Source organism: Neophocaena asiaeorientalis, unplaced genomic scaffold (genome assembly GCF_003031525.2).
Source record: "Neophocaena asiaeorientalis asiaeorientalis breed wild unplaced genomic scaffold, Neophocaena_asiaeorientalis_V1.1 scaffold182, whole genome shotgun sequence".
NCBI lineage: Eukaryota > Metazoa > Chordata > Mammalia > Artiodactyla > Phocoenidae > Neophocaena > Neophocaena asiaeorientalis.
Window position 1 is genome coordinate 6,383,460 of NW_020174648.1, and position 14,792 is coordinate 6,398,251.

The 14,792-nt window shown below is 39.7% G+C and overlaps 1 non-coding gene across 1 annotated transcript; it reads right to left on the reverse strand.

Moving 5' to 3' along the window:
- Nucleotides 1–11,830: 11,830 nt before the first annotated feature.
- LOC112408965 (U6 spliceosomal RNA) lies at nucleotides 11,831–11,937 on the reverse strand. Its single transcript, XR_003005046.1, has one exon. It is a non-coding gene; the product is annotated as a U6 spliceosomal RNA (small nuclear RNA).
- Nucleotides 11,938–14,792: the final 2,855 nt, after the last annotated feature.

Consider the following 14,792-nt stretch of genomic DNA (forward strand, 5'->3'; position numbering starts at 1 on the left):
ATTTGGTATTTTTCTCTCTGATCAGTAACTTATCAGTAGTTTCTTTGAATTCCTACATCCTCTTCCCCACTCCACCATGAATACTTTCAGAACTAAGAAACCTTCCTCTAACAAATCCTAAATTCTTCCTCTCAGAGTAAAAAAATCTTTCAGAATACATATTTGGTGGCCCTCTTTATTTCATTATTTTTTTTACATCTTTATTGGAGTATAATTGCTTTACAATGGTGAGTTCGTTTCTGCTTTATAACAAAGTGAATCAGTTATACATATACATAGGTTCCCGTATCTCTTCCCTCTTGCATCTCCCTCCCTCCCACCCTCCCTATCCCACCCCTCTAGGTGGTCACAGAGCACCGAGCTGATCTCCCTGTGCTATGCGGCAGCTTCCCACTAGCTATCTATTTTACGTTTGGTAGTGTATATATGTCCACGGGTGGCCCTCTTTAAAATCAAGCACCTCTTTAAGAATCAAAAGCCCTTCTTGATATATGTGTTGCTGCTTCTACATATTTTAACTTTCTCTTATCTAAAGATTTTCCTTTTTTTCTAAGTGGATAAACAGAAAGAAGAAAAGAAAACGTGCAGGCATATAATAGACTTGTATCTCTGGCATGATTACCTTATTACTTTTTTCTCTAACCAGCATAAAATATAATCACCTTTACTCACCCCTAAAACTCTGACTTTTGAGGGATATTACTTCAAAGTCCTCCCCTTCTTTCTTAGTCAAAGCTTTCCATATATTGACTCGTGGTTTCTTATTTTATGTAATGGATTGTAATCTATTTCCATCAATATTTAATTTAATGCTCAAAATGGACCAGATTTGCCCATGGAGACCTTTCAGGCTGGATTCTGTGATATACACCCCCCATCACCACCATCATTCCTGGAGCACTTTGCTTTCTGGCTCAGCAAGATGTTCCAAGCTTATCTTGCACTTTTGCTGCACCAGTACTGGAATCAGCCAATTCTCCAAGAAGCCTGGTTACAGTTGTGGAGAATGGTATTTAGAAGCCAAAATCTGGGGAATAGATGTGCTCAATTGTATTGGGGTGTTGTTACTCTCAGGCCCTTTCAGTGGACAGAGCTAGGAACTATAGAGGTACAAAACACATATACACTTTTAGATCTATATTTATTTTATATCTATTTATATCTGTCTATCTATCTATCATCTATCTGGATATATAATCATGAATTCACACAAATACCTCCAATAATAAGCCAACACCACAATGGTTATTCTAGTTTTCTCTTTTTCTATCTGATAGTGGGAAACCTGGTTCCAACTTTTTAATGTATTTACTTATGTAATCAACTCCCTGTTAAGTAACACATCTTCCAGAGTCACCACCACTCCCTTTTCCACATAGGTATCCTCCTCACCCGTTCAGGCTCTGACAACAACTCTTGTCTGCCCCTACGATATGAATGTCCTCCTCATACTGCTGAGGCTTTGACTCCTCATGCATGGCCAGTTTACTGTGTGGATCCCTAATAGCCCATTTCAGGCTGCCCCTCTGCATGGGTGCCCTCCTCACTTCAATCAGTCTATGACTATCCATACTAGACAGTCCTCTTATATAGGCACCTCCTTTCACATATGGCCCCCAAACTCCTCTCTGAGCTCTCTGATTCTTCCCAACTCAGACCCAATGCCAGCCTTGCTCTATCCTACCTAATGGCTTTGGGGAGGAAAAGGAAGTAAAAGAAAGAGGAAAAGTCATATATATAGTTTGCAAAGCCACAAAACTGGTTAGATCTCCTAGGAAATGAGGAGAGAGGAGAACTGAGCCTTGGGGGAACTCCAACTTTGACATTTACTTGTCAAAATAATGAGGAGGAACAAAAAAAGTACAGTGTGAAGAAGGATCCAGAGATGGGGTAAAACCAGGAGAGAGAAGTTTCTTGGAAGCCAAAGTAGAATGTGTTCCAAAAAGGTCAACTGCGTTGAATACTACTAAAAGGTGAAGCATAATGAAGAAGATTTTATCATTGGGTTTAGTGATATGGAGAGCAAAGGTATATTTGATGAGAGTACTACCAGTGAAATGGTGAGGGGAAAAAATGTAATTGGAGTAAATTCAAGATAGAATGAGAGTTAATGATATGGGACAGCACATATGAAAAATTCTTCTGAGTTTTTCTGTAAAGAGGAGTAAAGAAATGGGGGAGTATCTAAAGAGGGTTGTGAGATCAAGAGGGTTTCTTTTATTAATTAAGAGATATTAAATATAGTTATATGTTAGTGTTAATGATCCTACAGGGAGGGAAAAATTGATACAGGAAAGAGATGGGATAATTTTAAGAGCAAAGTTCTTGAATGGGCAAAAGGAGGTAGGACCCAGAGCACAAGAGGAGAGTTTGGATTCAAACAGAAACAGGAACAGTTCAGCCTTCATAATAGGAGGGAAGGTGAAATGCAAGTAGGTGGGTGGAATTAGTGGTGAGAAGCTGTGAAAGTTCCCTTCTGACTGCTGCTTTTTTCTCAGAAATAAAAAGCAAGGTCATCAGCTGAGAGGGAGAAGGGAGGAAGATTCTTGAGGGGAATGGCGTCATCTGGAAGAATGGGAGAGACAAATGACTAGGGAAATGTAAAGAATGGCTGGGTTACACTGAGAATCCACTTGAAACTTGAGGTCATAATTTTAAAGTGAGTCCAGTCAGCATGATGACTTTTTTTCTCTAGCTGATTAGGTGCAGGCACTGAGGAGGTGGGAAGTTGTATTACAGCAGGCTTAGAGTTTTGCCAAGTAAATACCAAAGGAGAGAAGGGCAAGCGTGTTGAGGGTGTGAGCTATGACTGCTCACAGTACAAACCATCTCATGAAAGAGTTTAAAAAGTATTAGCCATATAGGGCTTCCCTGGTGGCGCAGTGGTTGAGAGTCCGCCTGAGCATTTTAGGGACTTCCCCAGCAGTCCAATGGTTAAGATTCCACAATTCCAATGCGGAGGAGCAGGTTCAATCCCTGGTCAGGGAACTGAGATCCTGCATGCTGTGTGGCAAGACCAAAAAATAAAAAATAAATTTTTAATTAAAAATGCATTGTAATAAAAATTTAATAAAGTAGTTTCACCATAGTGACATATGTATATGTGTAGTGATAGATAGATAAAATATCATCTTCTTAACCATAATTGCCAGCCACATTTGGAGTTAATATTGTTTCTGTGTGCAGGAATTATTATTATTATTATTTTTTTTTTTTTGCGGTACGCGGGCCTCTCACTGTTGTGGCCTCTCCCATTGCAGAGCACAGGCTCTGGACGCGCAGGCCCAGCGGCCAAGGCTCACGGGCCCAGCCGCCCCGCGGCATGTGGGATCTTCCCAGACTGGGGCACAAACCCATGTCCCCCGCATCGGCAGGCGGACTCTCAACCACTGCGCCACCAGGGAAGCCCCTGTGTGCAGGAATTATTGACACAAATACTAAATAAATTCAGAAATCAATATTACTGTCATCATCAATATTTTCACTATACAACCATAAGCTCTATAATAAATGGCAATTGTTTCTTATCTCAGAACTGAACGCAGTTTAGGAAATTCTGGGCTAAATTTTTCCCTTTGCATCTAGGAGGCTATTAACCGTTTTGACTCATCTCATCTCTGTTCTGTCTTGAGGCACCAACAGTTTAAATAGCTATTAGGTCAGTAATTTTATTATCTCACTCCAAACATAGTATAAGCCAATAGGAAAATCCATTGGTACTGACTTCGTGAGAATAGTTAGGTGTATATCACAGATGGCTCCACTTTTGACATCCAGATGTACCTTAGGCCTCAGTCCCTTTTAGAACTGCATGGGTCAAGGTCTTTGTATATTCATTCATTGTATATCCTCTTACAAATACTTGAATAACTGCCTTGTGTTGGCTCAGTGGGGGGACAGAAAAATTAATATGCTATGCTTTCTATGCTCAAGAGGTTTCCTCATCAGTAGGCCAGATGAGACATACACACAAATAATTCTATAAAGCAGTTTATGATGAGTATTATACTGTTGATATAAATTGAATCTATAGTTACACAGAGTAATTGTTCCTTCCAGGAATGAACAAAGAAGTCATTAAGGAAGACACAGAGACATGGTATTTCAACTGGGACTTGAAGGATGGCAGAATTTTGAAAGAGAGAATAGAATAAGAAAGTTTCCGGGCAGAAGGCATGTCATGAACAAAGACACGGAGGTAAGAAGGGAAAAAATGGGTGGAAAGAATAACTTTGTTTTTTTTAAGATCTAGTGGTTTATTGGTTTTTGTTTATTTGTTTGCTTTTTGACCACACCACGTGGCTTGCAGGTTCTCAGTTCCCTGACCAGGGATTGAACCCGGGCCTTGACAGTGAAAGCACCAAATCCTAACCACTTAGACCACCAGGAAACTCCCAAGAATAACATGTTTTAGATATCATTTGGCAGCAAGAGCAAAAATCCACTTGATAATGTTTAAATCAGAATTTGCTTAAAAAGAAATTTCTCACAGATTTAAGAATGGGTAGCAAATGTATCTGGGCCACACAAGTGTGTGGAACCAGGAACCAGAAAGTTAAGAACCAAGGTTATTCTTTCCTTCATTCCTATTTTTCATTGTCTATTTCTTTTCTCTTTCTCTCCACCCTGGTGTGTCAGTTTGGATCCTCCAAGAAGTAAACGCCAGAATATGTACATAGGAAAAAGCCCACCTTAGCTCCTAGCACTAGTTTCCAATAACTTATCAGTCTCTGTAAACCATTTCCAATTTCCTGGTATGGAGAATTTGAATGATTCAGTTTGGGTCAAATAAAAAAGCGTCTCTATTTTTAAAAATGCTCAAGTTGGAACAAGGAGATCCGGGAGTATGTGTACAATGCAGGGAATATAGTCAATATTTTATAATAACTATAAATGAAGTAGAACCTTTAAAAATTGTGAATCATTATATAATACACCTGTAACTTATAAGATATTGTACATCAACTATAATTTTAAAAAAGATCTGGGTTTAAACTGTGGATCTGATATACATTGCCCATGTGATTTTCTTAGCTAATAGTTACTCTCTACATGTGTTGCTGCCTTGTCTGTTAAAGGAGGATTAATAATACTTTACAGGGCTATTATAAGAATTAAGCAATATAATAAATATGAAAACTCCTTGAAAATTGTAAAGTCTTATACAAAGCAAAAGAGAAAGGATTAAAGGAAGAAAAAGTAGTCCAGATTCGATAATCAGGGTTTGTTTCTTTTAATAGAGGAATGCATAACAAATCAGAGCAAAGAATAGGAGTCAGAGAATCTGTTAGGAAGCTATACAAATAATCGGTTTGGAAGGATGTGGTCCCAGCTCATGGCAGGGATGATAGGCAGTGGTGGTAATAATAGTAATAGAATTGGGATAAAATAGTATTAGAATTAGGATAGTAATGGAATTAGATAAGAAAGTGGATGGAAAATAATTTTGAAATTTTATGTAATGTAAGCCAACCCATGCAGATTAACCCCTCTTTTGAGTAATCTTCCATACTCTAGATAAATCTATGAAAAAGCGAAGAGACTACATTTCATTCAGGAATACTCTTCCAGAAAAAGAATTAGGCTCCTTGCATATGAAACTCTTAAGAAGGAAAGAAGATAGAATAATGTTAAAATGATACTTTTGAGCCCGAACTAGCCTCCATGTAGAGGGGGAATTTGTTTATGAGAAATATAAGTAGATGGCCAAGTACAATATTTTTGACTGGTACCAAAAACTATCTTGCCCGATAATATATTCTCAACTGGTCATGCTATGGTGGCTAGTGTTTATACTTTGAATTAAAGACACTGAAGGTTTCTGTTAATATGTATATATTATCTTGGAATAATTCAGCAAGGAAAAGTGGCTTGTTATAAGATACCAGCAGGGAAACCCACTAATAAAGAGGAAGATTTTTAATGACACAAACCTTGTTGAAAAATATCACCTTAAAACTAATCAGTTTATCATAGTATCTGTCCTGACACCTAGAATGACCAGAAGGAAGAGCAAAGTAGGACTGGGGAATTTCTTTTTTTTTTGCGGTATATGGGCTTCTCATTGTTGTGGCCTCTCCCATTGCGGAGCATAGACTCCGGAAGCGCAGGGTCTGCGGCCATGGCTCACGGGCTCAGCCGCTCCGCGGCATGTGGGATCCTCCCGGACCGGGGCACGAACCCGTGTCCCCTGCATCAGCAGGCCGACTCTCAACCACTGCGCCACCAGGGAAGCCCAGGACTGGGGAATTTTGCTGCAGAAGCAGAGGATCACGAATGGGCTCAAGCTGAGATTGACAACTTTTGAGAATTGTTGTAACTGTCACAATTCATCTCCCCTTCTTCACCCCTGGCTGCTATGCGTAATATGAAGCAGAACATTGGGAAATACCCCAGGAGAACTGCATTTTAGGTTCTTCTAACAGTAGAGAAGACTAGAAAGATGGAGTTGTTGCATACTGAGATAGGAAAAATTTTAGGAGGAAATAGAAGGGGACAGAATCAGGAGTTTAATTTTTGGATGCATAAAGTTCCAGGTGCCTATTAAATAACCAAATACAGATGTCAAGTAGGCACTTAGATATACAAAGTTGGATTTATGAGACTGAAGTTCAGGAGAGAAGCCTGAAACAGATATATAAATTTGGGATTGCCAGTATAGAGGGACAATATTTAAAGCCATAGGCTAAAAGAGATCATCACAAGAGGGAATAGAAATGGAGAAAAGAATCAAGGACTGATCCCTAGAGCAGCTCAACATTTAGAGGCTTAAGAGATAAGGATGAACTCTCAAAGGAAACTGCAGATGAGTGGCTGGTGGAGTAGAAGGGAAATCAGATTAAGTGTGGGTGTACAGGGAGCCAAATGAAGATAGTGTTTCAAGGAGAAAGGAATTATCAGCTGGAACTGAATGCTGCTGATAGGGTCAAGAAGATAAGGAGTGAGCAATACAGTATCAATCCTGAGTTTCAAGGAAATGAAGACAACTAAGATTTTTTTTGTTTGTCTGTTTGCTTTTAAAATCACAGTGATAGAGGTGATGATTTCTTCCTGCCTTTTAGGTAAATATATGGTACTATCTTAAGATTATAGTCAGAATACTCATTGAATTTACTATAGTTCCCCCAAATAGTCACATTTACTGAGTTCCTTTTATGAAGACCCTGAGATGAGTAAGATATGGGTCCTGACTTGGAAAATCATTGCCAAAAAAAAAAAAAGGAAAAAAAATCACTACTACCATATTCTGAATACATACTATGTGCCCAACACTAGGTAAGGCACTTTACAAATGCTATCTCATTTAATAATAACGACAACCCTATGAGCCAGGTATGTTTTATAGTCATTTTAAAAATGAGGAAACGGAGGCGCAATCAGGTTAAATAATTTGACTAAGTCACTCAAGCACTAACAGTAAGAATAGGAAGTGTGTATGTGTGTGTGTGTGTGTAAGACTTAAAACAACCATTTCTTTAACTCATGGTTTTATGGGTCAGCAATCTGGGCTGGGATTACATGTGTAGCTCTTCTGGTTCAGTTTGACTCATTCACGCATCTACAGTCAAGAGCCTGGCAGCTAAAAGGTCCTGCTTCTGGGGCTTAGCAAGCTGTCAGCTGGGCAGGTGGCGGGACTGAGCCATATGTCTCTCATCCTCTGGCAGACTAGCCTGGGCTCAGCCCATGGACTGTCAAGATTGTAAGAATGAAAGTAGAGGCATACACGGGCTCTTAAGGCCTAGGCTAAGAACTGGCACACAATATTACTTCTACCACATTGTACTGGTCACAGTAAATCACAAGGCCCACATTCAAGGTGTGGGGAACTTGCTCAATAAATATGTCCACAACATCTTGCATTTAGTGGGTGCTCAGTAAATGCTTATCAAACAAATGAAAATAACAATTTCAATCTTAAAGTATATAGACTCCATTCAGTGTAATCAATTGATAAATTTTTTTCCTCATCTGCCTGGGCCCAGAAGCCTCAACCCATCCATTCTTATCTTTGCTTTCAGAATAGCAAATGAGGATCTAGGAAGGAGGAGTAAGAGGCAGCTCCACTTAAAGACACAGTGAAGAATCTCAGCTGGCCCCAAAAAAGTTCCTCTGAAGAGATCCAGGGCATCATCAGAAGGCTAGGCCAGGTACCTGGCCCAAGCCTGGCTACCTGAATTGAAAGCCACATGCCTTACCCTTCACCTATGGGGAAGAAAGACTTTTAGGCCTTTGTGAGGGCAGGGAGACAGCCTCCTTTAACTCTTTTTCCTCCAAAATTTAATAGCTTTATTAAGATTGAAATGATGTAGAATGAAGTGTACATATTTAAAGTGTACAATTTGATACCTCTTGACAAATGTATATATGAAACTATTACCTGTTAAACTATTACCATGATCAAAATAATGAACATATCCATCACCCCAAATTTTCTTTTTTTAATATATATTTTTTTAATAAATTTATTTACTTTATTTATTTATTTTTGGCTGTGTTGGGTCTTCGTTGCTGTGCACAGGCTTTCTCTAGTTGTGGCGAGCAGGGGCTAGCCTACCCTTCTTTGAGGTGCACGGGCTTCTCATTGCGGTGGCTTCTCTTGTTGCGGAGCACAGGCTCCAGGTGAGCAGCCTTCAGTAGTTGTGGCATGTGGGCTCAGTAGTTGTGGCTCGCAGTCTCTAGAGGGCAGGCTCAGTAGTTGTGGCGCACAGGCTTGGTTGCTCCGCGGTATGTGGGATCTTCCTGGACCAGGGCTTGAACCCGTGGCCCCGGCATTGGCAGGCAGATTCTAAACCACTGCGCCACCAGGGAAGCCCCACCCTAAATTTTCTCATTGCCACTTTTTAAGCCCTCCCTCCTGCCTCTCCCTGTCCACCTCTGCCCTAATCAACCTCTAATTTGCTTTCGGTCATATAGGATTAGTTTGCATTTTCTAGAATTTTATTTAATTCTGCTCTGGAAATTGACATTTGTCCTTGGGAGATCAATGTGTGTATGTGTGCCTTAACTGATGATTGTCTCCTAAACCCTTAGAATACCAAAGTTCTTTCTAGATCCTAGACTATGAAGCTGGACTTAGAGTAGAAAGTGTACCCGAAACCCCCATGCCTTTTCCATGGTGTTATTCTAGATTGAAACACACAAGATGGGGAAATGTGCTGCTAGGAGATGCTCAGATCCACAGACTATCAGGAGGGGGAAGGAGGCTGTGGGCTCTAATCTATGATTCAAACAATCCATTAGCAGCAGAAAAATGAAGAGTGTTTTCTAATAGGACAGAGAATGCCTTTCTGAGCAGCAGAGAGCATGTGGGTAAATCTGTAATACATGTGATGCAACACCTCTTACCCTTCATTTTCCCAAATATACCAAGGAAGGCGATTCTAATGAGTGGGTGAGGGAAATCTGAGGTTTGGGGTGTGCCCTACAGAGGGAATACTAGACAGCTCTGGGAGCACGTATGAGCGACATCTAAGGAAGGAAGGCACTGAAGGAATGCTTCCCATAGGAGAAGACATCTGAGCTGCATTTTGGATTAATAACATTTTCCATAAACTGTCTGGCAAAACCAATAGAAATCCTGATGAGCAGAGTTTTTAGGGAACTGATGCATAGATAGGTGAATATATTTCCCCAAAGAAAATATGAAGCATATGGTCTGACATCTGATTTGGCAATATGACAGAATATTTGAAATTGGGACTCTCCAGAAAAAGAGAGCATATGGTCACTCTGAGCGTAGGGTGTAGTTTGGGGGAGGGCTCTAAGGTGTGAGAGGAATAAGCCAAAGAAAAGGTGACTGACAGCACTGAGATTAAGCAAATGTCTAATGTCATCAACGTTGATTGCAGAGAGTTAAAAACAGAGCTAACATATAGAAGCCAACTAAGATCCCCTGAAGAGTTTCTCACCCATTCTCCTCTCTCTGGTGTGACAGATATTAACAGCAGCCAGCAACGCCTACCAGGTAGGCTTTAGAAGTGGGTGATGATAGATTTTGAGGCAATAGTGGACGTGAGGGTCAGCAAAATCAGTGAAGTAGTTGCGAAACAGCCAGCAAATACTGCTGCAAAGATACTGATTTTTCTTTTTTTTTTTTTTTGCGGTACACGGGCCTCTCACTGTTGTGGCCCCTCCCGCTGCGGAGCACAGGCTCTGGATGCACAGGCTCAGCGGCCATGGCCCACGGGCCCAGCCGCTCCGCGGCATGTGGGATCCTCCCGGACCGGGGCACGAACCTGTGTCCCCTGCATCGGCAGGCAGACTCCCAACCACTGCGCCACCAGGGAAGCCCAAAGATACTGATTATACTTCCTCTAAACTCCCACCTTATGACAAATACCAGCATTGTAAGTATTTTACTTAATAGTTTATATGGTCCTCAAATAGAAGAAAAAGACAAAAGATGTTCTTTCTTTTTGAAAGGGAGACAATACTTTTAACCTAAAGAGAAAATGGATTAGGTTAATTGCATTTTGGTACTACCTGCTTGACTTCTTCCTGTACAAGGTATAAACTCCTAAGTGCCTGTATTTAAAATAGTGTACTTCATAGGATAAGAGAAAATAAATTTTAAAAATCTAAGGACTTGAGAAGGGAATCAAAGAGTGAAAGTCAACTAGAAAGCTATTTCAGGGAGGAAGTAATTTGTGAAAATTAAATAACTGGGTGATGGTGACAAAAGAAAGAATGACAGTTCTTGGAGGGGATGATACATTTTCAGAATTTTAGTTTACTTCTTTGAATTTCATGACAGAATGAAGTGATTAATATCATACATTCACGTTGAGGAAAATGGGCATCTTGATAAGAGCAGATAGTTTTAAAAAGAAGAAATGAGATAATCTCTTTGTTTATCAAATTAACAAAAATTTTTAAAAATGATAGTGCTCAGGGACATCCCTGGTGATGCAGTGGTTAAGAATCAGCCTGCCAATGCAGGGGACACAGGTTCGAGCCCTGGTCTGGGAAGATCCCACGTGCCAGAGGAGCAACTAAGCCCGTGCGCTACAACTACTGAGCCCGCGAGCCTAGAGCCTGTGCTCAGCAACAAGAGGAGCCACTGCAATGAGAAGCCCGTGCACTGCAACAAAGAGTAGCCCCTGCTCGCCACAACTACAGAAAGCCTGCACACAGCAATGAAGACCCAACACAGCCAAAAATAAATAAATAAAATTTTTAAAAAATGATAATGCTCAGTGTTGTTGAGGGTAGAAGAATGTAGTCTCACAGATGACAAGTGGGAGCATAAAAGCCATGACTTTTCTGGGAAGCACTTTGGAAAAATATAAGAAAAATCTCAAAAATGAGCAGAGCAACTGATGTAAAAATTCTACTTCTAATATTTATTTTTGGGAAATAATCAGAAAAATGTTCGAGGATAGATCTATAATTTCAATAGTATTGTTTACAAAGCTGAAAATGTCCCAGAGTTAATTAATGAATGTGATGATACTTCTATACATTGTAAAATGTGCAGTCATTTAAAATATCTATATACATATACATGGGAAGAAATTCATAATACTAATAATAAAGTAGGTTCTGAAATAGTATGTATAGTTTGACCTCTCAAATTTTTAAAAATTCTATAGCTGTAGACATGAATGCTTACAAAAAAAAAAATACCAAAATGTTCTCAGTGACAGAATTATGGATGCTTATTCTATTTGTCTTCTTGTATCTTCTATTTTTCTTTAATAAAGATGTACTGTTTATGTAATAACATTTTAATTGAAGTATAATTGATATACAATATCATATTACTTTCAGGTGTACAACACAGTAATTATATATATTCATATATATTGAAATGGTCACTATGATAAGTCTAAAAAATATGGAATGCTTCACAAATTTGCATGTCATCCTCATGCAGGGGCCATGCTAATCTTCTCTGTATCGTTCCAATTTTAGTATATATGCTGTCAAAGTAAGCACTATAATAACTTTTTTTTTTTTTTTTTTTTTTTGCGGTACGCAGGCCTCTCACTGCTGTGGCTCCTCCTGTTGGGGAGCACAGGCTCCGGACACGCAGGCCCAGCGGCCATGGCTCATGGGCCCAGCCGCTCCGCGGCATGTGGGATCCTCCCGGACCGGGGCACGAACCCGTGTCCCCTGCATCAGCAGGCGGACACTCAACCACTGCACCACCAGGGAAGCCCTAACATTTTAATGACCATTTTATGAACAGAAGTATCCTCACTGAAGGTTTTCTCTCCAAAGGATGAGTGCAGGAGTATGAAGATGTCCTGAAGGTGAAGCTGAATGAGAAGTGCATATGTTCAGGAGGGATGTCTAGCAGGAGAAACGACAAAGAACTCTTATATATGCCCCCAAAATGAATAAATGAGCAGAGATATTTTTAGGTCACCATTTGCTTCTATTTTGGGGGGCTTTAAAAATTCTTCATCTGGAGAAATAAGCATTCATAAATTTGGGGGTATGGGATGAGATGGAGTAGGGAAATTCAAATATTTTCTGGCAGCAACTTTACTTCTGTCAATGTTTGTTTATCCCATCACCAAGGGAAAATGGTTCACAATAGTCTCGACCATCAGAAACATCTCAGGATTTCAAAAATACAGTAAGAATAATCATTATTGATGCTTTTGCAGCACTTTTCAAAATGTTAAAAAAAAAATTCACTAACATCAAATAGTGTCTGTAATAAACCTATGAGCCAAATCAAATCAATATGATTCACAGGGTCATCATGAAATGCAGGTTTCCAAACTGCTGACACACAGAAGTATCTGTTTCGGTCAAGGATCTTGGTAGCAGTAATAGAGACCAGCTCTCACCGATTTAAGCAGATCAATAGTGGATTAAAAGGACATTGGGTTATATTTCCATAATCTTTAAAAATGATATTGGGTGGCTTACAGAATTGCTGGGAGGGCTTGAAAAACTAGGCTTGAAGCTAAGCAGGAGGAATAAACCACCCACAGAACTGATCTGATGAGGAAGCTGGCTAGAATAACCAACCGTCCTGGTTTTCCTGGGGCTGAATGGTTTCCAGAGATTCAGAGTTTTCCATGATAAAACTGGGTAAGTGCTAGGCAAACTGTGAGAAGATGGTCTCCCCCTACCCAAGCCCCCAACCCCCCACCACAGCCAGCGCCATGGACATCAGGCACTAGACCACACAGTCTGCCCTTTGGCCACCTCTACATTGGAAACTGTAGATTGCAGAAATGTTTCCTGTCAGTAGGTTAAGAGAGAGAGAGAGAGAGAGGAGAGACTGTTGCTTGTATCTTCAGGGCTGAGTCAAAAGTCCAGTAGATGTCTGATTGAAAAGACTAGGTCACATGCCTTCACCTTAGCTGCAAGGGAGGGAGAGAAAGTGACTATCTGACATCTTCCATTTCCATTATGGGAGGTATCTTTGCTCACCACCAAGATTAACACGGTGAGGAATTCTCTAAGTATAGGAAAGCAGTTCAGGTGGCCCAAATAATGACCAATTTCCACTACAAAATCCAAATTAGTTTTAATTCTCTAATATTATTTATTTAAGAACACTAAGGCAACTGTTTGTCTGGTATATAGTAGTTTCTTTGATTTAAAATTAAGTTTTAAAAGTCAGATTAACAGCATGTTACTGTAATACCACCTTAATTACTTGGCCACAAAATAGTTTATGCCTGTTATAACTTTTACAACTATGTGACAAACATAATCCTATATTTAGGTTGTAAAAAATTTAATCCTTCTGACTTTTGTCCACCACAATGGACTGTTCCCTTTCCATTATTTACCCAGGAAATTTTTTTCTCTCTTTTGTTTTTAATATTTCTAGAGGAGACAAGTGTTTGCCAAGAAGAAATGGATTTGGATGGAAACCTTTTATCGAGGACAAACCTTAAGAAGACTAATGGACAATGAGCTCTGTATAACCCTTTGGCCTTCACTCTTAACGTTTATTGTGATCAAGTGATTTGAGCAAAGGATTTCAAGTCAGTGCTCATATATTTTTTGTAGCTTTTCATTTCTCTTACAGAATGACCTGGAACAAACCCATTGAGATTTTTTGTCTTGTCTTCATATACTGAACTATAAAATGGGAATGCCTGTAGTTAATCAAAGATACAGTTTTTACTGATAGTAAACAACAAAACAATGGACGAAGAATTCTGGTCCTGCCTTTCAAGGTGTAATTGTGCAGTCTTGAGGGTATCACTTAAACTCTGTGTCAGTTTCCCCAATCTATAAATGATAATAATACCTGCACTACCTATTTCAAAATATATATGAGAAAAAGCATTTTTTAAAGTATAGAACAGTGTTAAGTATAGCAAAGTGTTATTATTGAATTACTCTTGCAGCATTTAGTGCTAAAAATGCAGAGTGCTTCCTTTGATTTTATCTAGGAGATATATCTCTGAAAATCAATTTAAAATTATAGAAGCTAATAGATGAGTCCTTTTTAGTTTGTGGTTATCTTCTGCATGGCAGATTTTTTTTATATATAAATGTATTTATTTTATTTATTTATTTTTGGCTGCTTTGGGTCTTCGTCCCTGCTCGTGGGCTTTCTCTAGTTGCAGCGAGCGGGGTCTACTCTTCATGGCGTTGCGTGGGCTTCTCATTGCAGTGGCTTCTCTTGTTGCAGAGCACGGGCTCTAGGCACGCGGGCTTCACTAGTTGTGGCGCATGGGTTTAGTTGCTCCGTGGCATGTGGGATCTTCCCGGACCAGGGCTTGAACTCGTGTCCTCCGCATTGGCAGGTGGATTCTCAACCACTGTTGAGAAGCCCTGCATGCAAGATTTTTTTTTTTTTTTTTTTTTTGGGG